This window comes from Bicyclus anynana, chromosome 19 (genome assembly GCF_947172395.1).
Source record: "Bicyclus anynana chromosome 19, ilBicAnyn1.1, whole genome shotgun sequence".
In the NCBI taxonomy this organism is placed as follows: Eukaryota; Metazoa; Arthropoda; class Insecta; order Lepidoptera; family Nymphalidae; genus Bicyclus; species Bicyclus anynana.
Genome location: NC_069101.1, coordinates 11,324,739 through 11,338,607, shown reverse-complemented (window position 1 = coordinate 11,338,607; position 13,869 = coordinate 11,324,739). Strand labels below are relative to the sequence as shown.

Here is a 13,869-nt window from a genome sequence, read left to right as displayed (position 1 = left end):
CTGTAGTCCTGGGTTTGATCCCCGGCTGGGCTGATTCTGCCAGACGGGTTCCGTTTCAGATGGGGGGGGGGTCGATCAACACTGCGCTTTCCGGTGCGGGGCCGCCGTTCCAGCACCTTGGGACCCCAACGTCCATAAGCTCTTGGAAATGTGCTCCGCCCTTTGCTAGTTTAGCTTCGCGAAATAATAATCAATATATTGTTCATCATAAGTCACTCAGCGGACGATGGAGCGTGTTATGCTTGGAGTTTCTCTGCGTGATCGGATCTGAAATGAGGAGATCCGTAGACGAACCAAAGTCACTGACATAGCTCAGCGAGTCGCGAAGCTGAAGTGGCAATGGGCAGGCCATATAGTTCGAAGAGCCGATGGACGTAGGGGTCCCAAGGTGCTGGAATGGCGACCCCGGAAAGCGCAGCGTCGGTCGAACCCCCACTAGGTGGACCGAAGACATCAAGCGGGTTGCAGGGAGCCGCTGGATGCTGGCGGCTCGAGACCGTTACGTTTGGAAGGAAGTATGTCCAGCTGTGGGCGTCCATCGGTTGATAATGATGATGATGATGATGATGATGATATTGATTATTATGTCGTTGATAATCAAGATAATCTATACTAACGCAGTTCATTTACGCTAATACATTCGTGAACGTTTTGTTGCCTTCTAAACAAGGTCAACCCCCAAGTTACGTAACACAAAAGGCTTCTCAAGCGGGTTTGCGTTCCAAGCAATATACATTGGAGTTTATGTCCCTTTAACACACAGTGCGAGCAAATGGCTAACAGTTTTAGCTACAGAGGCATGTTTGGCATAGCTGTGTTAGGAAGGAATGTCTTAGAGATAACCACCGAATTCACTCCCAACAGAAGATTCAAAACTGTTAATGTGCTTTGGCATAGTACTGCAGTGTTTGGGGTTTTTTTTTTTTCTTTACAAGTTAGCCCTTGAATAGGTACAATCTCACCTGATGGTACATGGTGATGCAATCTAAGATGGAAGAGAGCTAAGTTGTTAGGAGGAGAATAAAAATCCACACCCCTTTCAGTTTCTACACGACATCGTACCGGAAATCGCATAGCGGTACGTCTTTGACGGTAGGGTGGTAACTAACCACGGCCGTAGCCTCCCACCAGCCAGACTGACCAATTAAGAAGACCTCAATGGGTCCAGCCGGGGATCGAACCCAGGACCTCCGTCTTGTACCGCATGTAGTGGTACGCGCGCGTCTACCGCACGTACCACTGCGCCCACGGAGGCCGCCAAATTACGAATATGGGTATATTCTAAAAGGAGTTGGTCCGAAATTAGGCCCACTTTTCAGAACGACACAGAAATTATAAATGTACTAAAATCTTTTTAACCTCCGACGCAAAAACGTATAACACCCCTCGTTATACGTTTGACGTGTCTGTCTGTCTGCCTGTCTGCCTGTCAGTCTGTCTGTGGCACCATAGCTCCCGGACTTATGAAGCTATAATAAAAGGTGACTTACGGGCAAGTGTACTTAAATATGTTTGATGAAAATCGATTGAGCAGTTTAAAAGTTCTGGGGGTTGAAAGTGGGGAAGAATAACGAAATGTCTGAAAATTTACTCGAGTGGGGTCTCAAAGGAAAGTAGGTACACTGAAAGATAATATTGATGTCTTGATCGATAGTGTAATTAATAATTTCATGACTTTCGGGTTTTTTAAAAATTTTCAATTTTTTATATATTTTACTCTTTTAGAATCTTAGCTGACATAATTTAAGCCAACAGCTATAATAAGTTGATTTCATTATTTTCACACCGATCACACAGTGATTTATATACAATCAGTGGAATATACATCCTATAGGATGCATATTCCACATATAAATCCTATAGGATGCACGTTTAATTCCAAAATGTAAAAACATACTACTACTAATACTTTAACTATTGTATTTAGCAAAGTGATCACGTAAGCCATACCAATAAAATTTTATTCATACGGTTGCTAGATTGTATATTCTTATTAGGCCGGAAATTAATTAGACGGACGACTATGAAACAGATTTAATTAAATCTCTACTTCAATATCAAACAGAGAACGTCCTCGGAGGATGTACTTGCAACAGGCTATAGTAGCAAGGTCGCATCGATTGCGCCTCGCCCTCAGTAACCGGGTCATTGCCAAGGGGAACGCGAAGGCTTTGAAGCAACAGGGAGGATTTTCCACTTATAAGGAAATCATTCTCAATACCACTTAATTAAATTTGTTATGTATTCAAACATTAATCTCTTCATTGCATAATTGTTTAGACTATAAATTAATATATATTTAGCCAGTAAGTTCCTTATATATACTAATATTATAAAGCTGAAGAGTTTGTTTGTTTGAATGAACGCGCTAATCTCAGGAACTACTGGTTCGATTTTATTAAATAGCCCATTTATCGAGGAATGCTATAAGCTATATATTATCCCCGTATTACTACGGGAACGGGAACCACGCGAATGAAACCGCGCGGCGTCAGCTATTAATGAAAATTTCGAAAAATTTAAAATTAAAGTTTTACCCAAGGACATTGAAGCATCATTATGAAAAATTTTCAAAAATGTCAAACTGACTAAAACAATTTTTTTACTTAGGTACATAATAATTTGGATTTCTATTTACAAATTGTGAAACTATAATTAAGGTAGGTACATATTTTCAAAATTATCAGAACATGGAGGAATAGGAGCCTTGTTTTAATAGAACTGCAACCAAGTAAAAAACTTATTTTTCTTACTTGGGTCATCATTATCAACCCATATTCGGCTCACTGCTGAGCTCGAGTCTCCTCTCAGAATGAGAGTGGTTAGGTCAATAGCTGGCCCAATGCGGATTTTCAGACTTCACACACGCAGAGAATTAAGAAAATTCTCTGGTATGCAGGTATCCTCACGATGATTTCCTTCACCGTTTGAGACACGTGATATTTAATTTCTTGTTTTCTTGTAACTGTCAAGTTATAGGTGCATGCCCCGGACCGGGTTCGAATCCACACCCCCTGGAATTGGAGGCCATAGAGGTCATATCCACTGGGCTGTCACGTCACTTTACTTCGTCTTACTTGAGTAAGTATTGAAAATGAACCTTAGCGTAACTTCCAAAATATATAGTGTTCGTTACATAAGTTGATCATTTTGTGTTTAAACTAATTAAAATAAGAACTTAGTACCTACGAGAATAAAATAGCATCTACTTAAAATAATTACATTTCTATATGACTTTCACATTTACTAATTCAATTTGCAACAAAAATTTTTCACAGTGGCCATAATTTTTGTTGCCGCCATAAAAAAATAAAGCAAGATGGCGTCCCCGACATCACGTCAGGGGCGAGCAAATAATCAGGGCAGTAATGGCAGCCGTTTATTTACTTTTGTCGATTTATATTTACGCTGGGAAGGGAATTTATTTAGTGGGGTTTGTAATGGTACGCTATTCAGTTACGCCTCGTTGTAAGGGGTATAAAATTAGGGGATGACTTTTACAGAAAGTGCATGGGGGAATAGTAATGGTTTTCGAAATTTACAGGCCAATGTTCACATCTGTTTGGTTTGGGAGATTTGAAAAGTTTTGTTGTTCATTTTCTGCATGACGTGTGACTATTTATTAGCAGTTAGAATTCAGCTAAAATAAATACATTAACATTGTAAAGGCGAAAGTGTTTACTGAAACGATTGGAAATAGAATCAACTCTGGATTAGCACATACATGCTACTTTTATTCCTGAATATACAATGGGATTTGATACAATTTATTTAGTCTACATTTTACGCGAACAAAGTCGCTACTTAGAACATAAAAACATAGCACCAGACAGTTTGTCAAGGCATATATGGCTACACTCCTTTTTATCTTGTTTAGTTAAAATTCTTATAGTCACTCCATCTTCATAACAGCTCATTTTACAATGTCAGAGTGCGTTCATATTATGATGGCACCGTGCTATTCTAAAGGTTAAACAGTAGTAGTAGTACTTAGTATCTAAGGCCTAGTTCGGACTATTTTAGTTTTTTAGACAACGTTTATTTTAGTTTTACTGCCCAACGATTTTTGGGCAGTAAATTCAAAAATTGTTCGTACTCGAATAAAATACTAAAGTAGTCCGAACTAGGCATAAGTGTCCTTTGCTTATTACATTAAAAATATACACACTTTTGGTTTTAATACAAAATAATAAAAATACATGTATTTTAGAACAGACTAAAGCAGAATAAAGAATATTTTTACTTGAACTAGCAACACAATAGGAGATTATGTGTAGTGCGAATCTTGCAAAACACCATAAGAAAGGTTTTTAGTTCTTTGAGGACTTACCTCAAAGAACTGAAAACCTTTACAGAGACTTATTCTTGTACAAAGAACATACCTATTTATCTGATATATATAAAAATATCGTCTACAGGCTCTCTAACAATAATAATAAACAATATAATGCTGATTACGGTCTGCATTATATATTTATGTATAATGAAAAAGGTAATAATAGCAATAAAAAAAATCCCTTGGATCCTAATTTCCAAATGCAATCTCGATTTAACCTGAGAAACTTCACATCACACTCAAAGTAAGAACCAGTTTAGGTATAAACATTATTAATTTCGTATAGTAAATGGAATAAGGGTCCGAAATATATTGATATCAATTACTTAAGGATTTTTTATAAAACAATAATTTTAAAATTATGTATTTTTTCAAATTTTCCAAACGTCAAAACGCTGTCGTACATTACGTGACGTCACGATGTTACTTGATGTACTAACGTCATCATACACCTGAACAAGTCAACCGTAAACTCGTATGTATAACACGTGTAAAATTAAGTGTTAAAAATTTGTGAAGAAATGTCGATTAGAATCAGGTACTTAACTTAAACAATAATGGTATTGGTTTAATTTAAACAATAATGTATTTGTAAAAGTATATTTACTAAATATAATTATTGTATATGTATTTTCTTTATTGATAGACATTTCATTTTTGTAACAAAATCCTAACGCAAAATGTAACATGGTCGTAAAACCGTGAATGAATACTGTTATTACATCAAAGTACCTGGAACGGGTCACCCGTAAAATCGTGCGTACAACGCTAAGATACAAGTAAAATTAAGTGTTAAAAATTAGTGTAGAAATGTTGATTAGATCCAGGTAATAGCGACTAGCGTTCAAACGATAATAACGAATAAAAAACGATATATAAAGATATGTATAAGTAAAGAGTCTATTAATTAAACTTTATTGATTTCGTAACAAAATCCTAACGCAAAATGTAACATGTAATCGTGAATGAATCATCAAAGCACTTGGAACGAGTCACCCGTAAAATCGTGCGTACAACGCTAAGAAACGTGTAAAATTAAGTGTTAAAAATTAGTGTAGGAATGTTGATTAGATCTAGGTAATAGCGACTTGCGTTCAAACGATAATGTATAAGTAAAGAGTCTATTAATTAAACTTTATTGTAACAAAATCCTAACGTAAAATGTAACGTGTAACCGTGAATGAATCATCAAAGTACCTGGAACGGGTCACCCGTAAAATCGTGCGTACAACGCTAAGATACGTGTAAAATTAAGTGTTAAAAATTAGTGTAGAAATGTTGATTAGATCCAGGTACTTAGTAGCGCATTGCGTTAAAAAAAACATATTCAAACGATATTGTATTTGTAAAAGTCTATTTACTAAATATAATTATTATTGTATTTGTAGTTTCTTTATTGATACACATTTCATTTCTGTAACAAAATCCTAACGCAAAATATAACTGTGAATGAATCATCAAAGTACCTAGAACGGGTCACCCGTAAAATCGAGTGTACAATGCTTAGATACGAGTAAAATTAAGTGTTAAAAATTAGTGTAGAAATGTTGATTAGATCCAGGTAATAGCGACTTGCGTTAAAAACACCTATTCAAACGATAACGTAAAGAGTCTATTAACTAAACTTTATTGTAACAAAATCCTAACGCAAAATGTAACATGTAACCGTGAATGTATCATCAAAGCACCTGGAACGGGTCATCCGTAAAATCGTGCGTACAACGCTAAGATACGTGTAAAATTAAGTGTTAAAAATTAGTGTAGAAATGTTAATTAAATCCAGGTAATAGCGACTTGCGTTAAAAACACCTATTCAAACGATAATGTAAAGAGTCTATTAACTAAGCTTTATTGATTTCGTAACAAATTCCTAACGCAAAATGTAACATGTAACCGTGAATGAATCATCAAAGTACCTGGAACGGGTCACCCGTAAAATCGTGCGTACAACGCTAAGATACGTGTAAAATTAAGTGTTAAAAATTAGTGTAGAAATGTTGATTAGATCCAGGTATTTAGCGGCCTGCAATTGAGCAGTCACATCTTCTATACAACACGCTCGCACGCTTGATACGCCGTCATATCACAATTCTATGCTTCGTTTGTTCCATTATTATAGGCGTTGAATTCGTGTCATATGCCTAATTAATGTATTCTGACTCCTTTATTGGGAGGGTACTTATACACATTCTAAGCGTGTTTTGAACTAGCATAACTTTCGTCTGTAATTATTAGGCTTTATTGCTTTGCAAGTACGTACTTTCTCTATGCATGAATGCAATAATTCTATATACTTACTTGAATACAGTAATTAATGATAATCAAGAGTCGGATACAGAAGGCAGTGATTTTTGAGACGGCGCGTATTGTGAGGAGGTTCCTCACTCTGGAGGACTCTTGACTACCAATTGCTTGGGCACTTAAATGTCCCGCTACGGGAGGGTTGATATTTTTATAATTTTTTTATAGTGTTTTGTATTATATAATGTATATTATCATTGTTAAAAAATTTAAAAAAGGACATTAAATAAATGAGAGTAAAAAAATATTATATAATATAATAGTATTACATTATTTGCAGTTTTATATTTTTAAGTTAAGGTAACTTGGATCTTATGGAGTAAAAATGCAAGTTTAAGCATGTCTTATTCTTAACATAGTGCGGTTGTATTGGTTAAATTGGTTTTATGTGTCTCGACTTAGTCCATAGAAATTAGCTTATAATATTATAACTTAAATATATTTTATATTGACCTAGAATTTTGCTTTTTCTACGTAATGAAGTTCTAAGTTCCACAGCAACGCATATTCATAAACATGGATTAAGATTTAATGACTACTTACTGTTTAAATTTCAAAGTATTACAAGCTAGTACTTTGAAGAAAATTGAGGTTTAAATTTTCATCCATGCTTATGAATATGGGGATTCATATTTCAATAGCTTTCATATTGTATTTTTCGATAGGATGCAATCTTGTTTCATAAATAACAGATTACTTTAGATAGATTAGAATCGGCTTTTATAAATATATAAGTAAGTTTTCGTGCAATATCCAATAATAGAATAGTAATTTTAACTTCAACAGTCTCGCAAGTAAACACAGCAAGTATTTTGGGAAATCAATTGGTAGTTTTTGCTTCATTGTTACGTTGTCCGACCTTGGACTAACAATGATGGATCTGTACGCTGTCGCTCATTATTTCATACTCGGAGGCACTCGATGTTGAAAGACTACCGTATTACACATGGGAATCACCAATCAAAGTTTGACGTTTCCGAGATGCGAGATCGGTTGTAATAAGTCTTTCTTACGTTTTAAAACCTGCCGCATTGTTGAGTCGTCAATCAACTCGGTTATTTCTGATACCTGATATTATGCGTCCTTTTTTCCTTTTATATTTAAAGGAATATTGAAATTTAATTAAAATTCTTTAGATCTCACATCGTGTGTTTGAGATTAATCGTAATGAGAACTAAGATGGGTGACGTGAGTTATTGGAGCTGGTTTGTTATTTTCTAGGAGGATGGTTTTTTTTTACACTAGCGGTAGCAACACTAACATTTTAAAACTATCGTAAAAATATCTTTAACTAAACTATTATTAACTAACTTCACTAATTAAAATAGTAGTTGAATTGTTTCCCTAATTGCTGGTGGGTGGCTTCGACCGTGGCTAGTTACCATCCTACTGACAAAGAAATACCGCCAACCGATTTAGCGTTCCGGTACGATGTCATGTAGAAACGGAAAGGGGTGTGGATTGTCATCATCCTCTTGACAAGTTAGCCCGCTTCCATCTTAGATTGCATCATCACTTACCATGAGGTGAGATTGTAGTCAAGTTCCTAACTTGTAAAGAATAAAAAAAATACTATTGAGAGTTCAAATACATTTTTTATCAGAAGTAGATACATATATATAGATTTTTTTTCAAGTAATCAAAATACCATTTAGTTTAAAAACTGTGAAGTAACAACAAATATTAGCCAAACAAACACATTTTGTTCGAGTTTTACCGAAATTTTAAAAATAAGTCTATCGCGCCCAAATTTTTTTATTTAATACAAATGTAGGTACCTAATACATTTATTTTTACCTACTGGCCAGGTTGCCGTGCCGTTGTAAATTCTGTACTGAATATTTAATAAACATTTCTTATTCTTTTTACTTTTAAGTGATTTATTTTGTTTATGTAATTGTAATATATGTAACTATTGCAGTTGTTAGTATTGTAATTATAATTAATTTAGTTGTATTTTTATCTATTGTTAATATTACCCTTATTTGGGTGAATAACTGTCCCAAGCCTTGTAGATTTAGAATCGTGATGCAGTCATTATATTATTTCCTACATGAGCTCTGATGTTCAATTTTAATTAAACAAAAATGTTAATCCAACGCAAACTTAACAACATCAAACGGACCGCCACAAAAACATCTTAACTAGCTGTTTATTAATACGCCAGTCTTCCTGTATTAAATAAAAAACTAACTAAAACAATTATGGATCATCAATTTCACGACAACAATAAAGAAGTGAACGTAAAAATTAATTATTTGCCCGTCGGCACGCCGTTCTAATAATCATAAATAACACTGCAATCCGATCAAACGCGGTGGGTCCACAACAATGTGCGAAACATTAAAAATATCAACAATGGAACTTTTGACGTTCATAGTACATACAGCATTACAAAGATTTTACTTCCTCTCAAAACATATTGTACACGGAAACTTCGACCTTGTTACGTAGGAATAAGGTGGTGGTTAGTTAGTGTGAGAGGCAATAGTTCGTAGTCTATGGTTGTCGCTTGCAACAGCTGGCGTAGCGTGGAAAATCGATTTTCACGTGGGCCCGACGGATGTCACATCTGCGCGACTGTACCGCTCGACTGCACCCTATACGTCATCAAGGAAATCATATCAGTCTATATTAGTAAATACCGGGAAACGTCTATTTTGATATTATGAAATTATTCTAAATATACCTATTCGTTTATCGAGAAGCTCTGCAATATTACAAATTCTAAATATATCAAGCTATTATAGGGATCTTTTGACCTTTCAACCCTGTCAACTTTGGTGGGCATATGAGAGAGATCCGATTCAAAAATCGAATGCAGTCCTTACCAGATCTCAATTTTGAAATTAAGAATTCCTAAATTATTAAATTGAACCCACGTCCTTCTTCATGTAGTATTCCAATAGCGTTCCACATACCAATGACGTATACAGCTCTGCTGGGGTTTTGTGGGTTACAACAAGCAAAGTAAATTCGATAAATTAATAGATTTTGTTTCCGAAAAAGATGCGTCAACGCATTTTGCAGTGTAAGAAAAGGCTAAAAGATCTATTGGTATTTTCAATACCTATTATTTTTAGGAGTTGTTAATTCAATTTCGATCATCTCATATAAAATTCAAAATTCCTTTATTTCAATTAGGCTTAGTTTAAATGTCAGGATTATGTCATAATTTAATTTAATCTAATGGTGGTAATAATTGTCGAAAACTTAAAATTAAAGTTACGAGGGTACCAAACGCGCCTTGGTCCGAAAAGAGCCCACAACAAACTCAGCCAAGGCTATTTTTTTTTTGTTTACCTCTATTTTACAAAATTTAAAACTAAGCACACGGTTTAACACCAAGCTTTTTTATCTTAATATAATCATTAACACTATAATAAGACAATCCTTTATTATAATCTAACTTCACTTCAGGTGATCAGGTGAGATCGTAATGATCGCAGAATCAGGTGAGGTAGCAGTCAAGGGTTAACTTATCACTGAAACAAAAAGAGACACTTTCAAAGAAGTAAAAAGATATACCTACGTGACGCCCATTTAACATCGACCATTATTGACATACCCAGCGTCCTTTTGAGATTGGTCATCAGTCAAGACGACCACAAATATATCAATAAAAACAATACAAACATCATCCCGGACCACACAGCGGTAAGAGCGGCAAGCTATCACCGTTGCGAATCGCTTTAACGCAAACGTATAATCGTTCTATTTGTTTTAAGCCAGCCGTAACAGTTTGGATAAAAACATCAAAGGGGGTGCAAGATACCCAAAGGAGTAATTATAATTTGTCTCGGTTTACCGGAAATAGTTCGTGTCGCTATTAATTGCTGGTGTATTCTGGGAACGCCGTTTTGACCAGACTTACTGGCAGGTGAACGGGATTCAGCAGTTCAGTCGGGGTGCATTTGATAGATGTAAAATACTCTGCTTACTCTAGGGACTGATTTTGTGCACGCCACTGAGTTCAGTAATTCTGGTTTTTTTTTGTGAAATAACTCGTCTGGAGAAGTTTTACCGTCATGCTCATTTTAGGCGCTAAGCAATTGAGCAATTGCTGAGTTATGGTCAGAAATAAGGAGATCCGCAGAAGAAACCAAAGTTACCGACTTAGCGTCGAGCTAAGTCGGTAACTAGTCGTGACGCTGAAGTGTCAATGGGGTACATAGTCGAAGAGTCCATGAACGTTATGGTCCCAAGGTGCAGGAATGGCGACCCCGCACTGCAAAACGTCCAATGTCCTGCAGTGGACGTCCATCGCCTAATATGATGAGAACCACGTTAAGAACCTTCTCTCTGATGATGATAATCGCTCTGTTTATACCCATGCTATGATTTTCACTTTCCATCAGCAGGCTAATCCACTAACATATGTTAGTTGACATATGTCAAAGTTAGTAGATTAGTCTTTTTTTGTGGATTGTGATCATGATTGTGGATGTGGATTAGTCTGACAACCCTTTGTGCATATCATACAGTAGATAGATGACATTTCTCAGTTGATTTGATGTTTACTTTAATAGGTTGTTAATAAATATCAAATATAGTGAATAGGCCAGCAGGTGGGCCATCTGCTTGGTCCATCATTTATTATTATAAAAAAAATAAGATGTCAACGTATATATGAGGGTTTAGTTACCTACATAGTTATCAAGCTGACTTCTACCATCTTAACACGTTCAGTGCCACCGACTCGCCCGGAGAGTCCACGTAAATTTTATTCCAGCGCCGTAGACTCGCCTCGCGAGTTCAATGTTTTTGCAATTTTTTTTCAAAATGCATGTGTATTTTCTGCTTAAAATAATACTGAAGACTAAATATACACTAATCTAATGAATAACGTGGTGGGCCGGGTGTGCAGACCCAGTTTATAATCGAAAGAAAATAAACTATTCTGCAATGCCTTGAACTCGCTAGGCGAGTTCACTAACATAGATTCTCAAACTTTTATAAATGAAATATATAAAAGGTAGATACTTTTATTTTCATTTTACCAAAAGTCACATTCACTCGTAAAACAACGGCGGATTGTGTTCGACACCTTGTAGGGGCTCGAATTTGGTGTTCACCAAATGGGTACTTCTAAGTTTTTGAGTCTGTCCTTGCGTTTTTGTTAAACGAACGGTGCAGAAAACACAAACTCAACTCTCGGTCTATTACTTTAAGAGTTACAACTGAAAGAGGATCCCTTCGCATTGTTAAAAATTGCCGGCAAAACAAAAGGAACCGGTATTTTTTAACATGAACGCTCTGGTTAGTAAGCAATAAAAGCACTGATAACATTGTTTTTGCCAAGCTCTCATTGGTCAATCTCGAGTGAAGTGTTGTAACAAACCCGACTTTCTTTATATATAGATTAGTGTTAAGCACGACCCTTTCCTTATCGCACGCGTATATTTGTTTTCTATCATTGTGACTTGGCTTTCGATTACTGGACCTGTTGGAGTACCTACTGTTTTAACCCCTGGCAAACGTTTTCTGGACTTTGAGATTCTTGTGTTCTATGTTATTGTGTTTTGTGGTGGCCTGAAAATTTCGAAAGTAATTAAAATGTAACTTTACTCAAAACATCTATACATATAATAAGAAAATCTGTTTATAAAAACAATATAAGATATCAACAATAATCAGTATTTGTAAGATTGAGAGCCACTGCATAAATTACGAAACAAACTTACCTTTTCGTTTATTTATAGTGTTTCTTGCCATTTTCTTTTTGTTAAATTACACCATATACTAGTTAATTGCTTTAAACACGTAACGTACACTGTCACGGCCACAAAAATAACAGAACATAGTTTTTACCCTAACGCAATGCCACTGAACTCGCGTGGCGAGTCGAATGATTCGTATCGCAGCGCCGTCGACTCACCTAGCGAGTCCAACGTAAAATGTAGGCGGCTCCCGAGAAAACATCGTGAAAATCGTAGCGGTAATGAAAGTGTTGAGATTGTCATTTAACATTAACTGAAATCAAAATCAAACGTTATGCTAGCCACTCAACATCCAATAACTCCACATGCCTGCAGCGCTAGCGACTTGACATCCGGTTAAAACTGATCGTGTATTGGTCGCGATGTGCATGACGTCATGCAGATCGTGACCAACAAGCGCTCCAGGCACGTGGTTTATTGGATGGTGAGTGGCTAGCGTTATTAAATAGTAGGCAGTAGGTACTTTGTTCACATTCTACAGGTGAAATTAAAGTCATTTGCAAGATTGAATAACAATTTAAAGATAAATTAAGTATAACTATTTTATTGCTATGACCCATCGAAGTGTTATCTAATTTTTTAGTACCTAGCCTTTAATAACAAGACAACAACTAGGTATTATCGTTATCACTTGAAAATATATTAATTGGATATTCAAAACAAGTTATAATTCAAGTTATGAAAAATGTTTACAGAATACATGATTTTTATTAATTTTGTGATAACATTTGCATGTACCTACTAAATTGCGTAACTTGATATTAAATAACATTACTTAGTTTTTGTTGTTTTTTTTTTAAATATGTACTTTTTACTTGGCGACGTGGTTATATATAGCAATACAAGATGTATATTCCCATCAGAAAAATCACTCTATCGATATATTCACCTTCATTCATATAAATATCTTATAATCATTTTGGGCTCATTATTAAGCACGAGTCTCTACTCAAAGGGGTTAGGCCTTAGTTCACCACGCTGGCATAATGCGGGTTGGCAGACTTCACTCACGAAGAGAATTAAGAAAATTCTCTGAAATGCAGGTTTCCTCACGATGTTTTTCCTTCATCGTTTGAACAATATGATATTTAATTTCTTAAAATGCATGTAACTGAAAAGTTGGACGAGCATGCCCCGGACCAGATTTGAACCTACGCCCTCAGAATCGAAGGCATAGGTCATATTCAATGGGGTATCACATCTCAACTATGTTATACAATAATATTAATTTGTGTAGGTACTTAAATGATAAAGATTGTAGTGACGTTGTTTGTGAGTGACATGGGCTTTATTTTATTCTCGTATTCCCACGGGAACGGGAACTACGTTAGTTATTCCACGGGGCGTCTGAGAGACAATTATTGTGAGCTTGGCAAATTCGTTCGTAACACTCCCGATGCTCCACGCGCACGACGTCATACCCGCGCAGTCCTTCCCTCAGCCCCCCGCGCACGACTTCATACCCACGCAGTCCTTCCCCTCCCGTCTCCCGCATACCATGGGAGTGTCTAA

General features: G+C 35.9%; 1 long non-coding RNA gene across 1 annotated transcript; it reads right to left on the bottom strand.

Moving 5' to 3' along the window:
• Nucleotides 1-11,606: 11,606 nt before the first annotated feature.
• Nucleotides 11,607-13,090, bottom strand: LOC112045553 (uncharacterized). Its single transcript, XR_002886809.2, has 2 exons — nt 12,322-13,090; nt 11,607-12,169 (listed from the first exon to the last, which is right to left on the bottom strand). It is a non-coding gene; the product is annotated as an uncharacterized LOC112045553 (long non-coding RNA).
• Nucleotides 13,091-13,869: the final 779 nt, after the last annotated feature.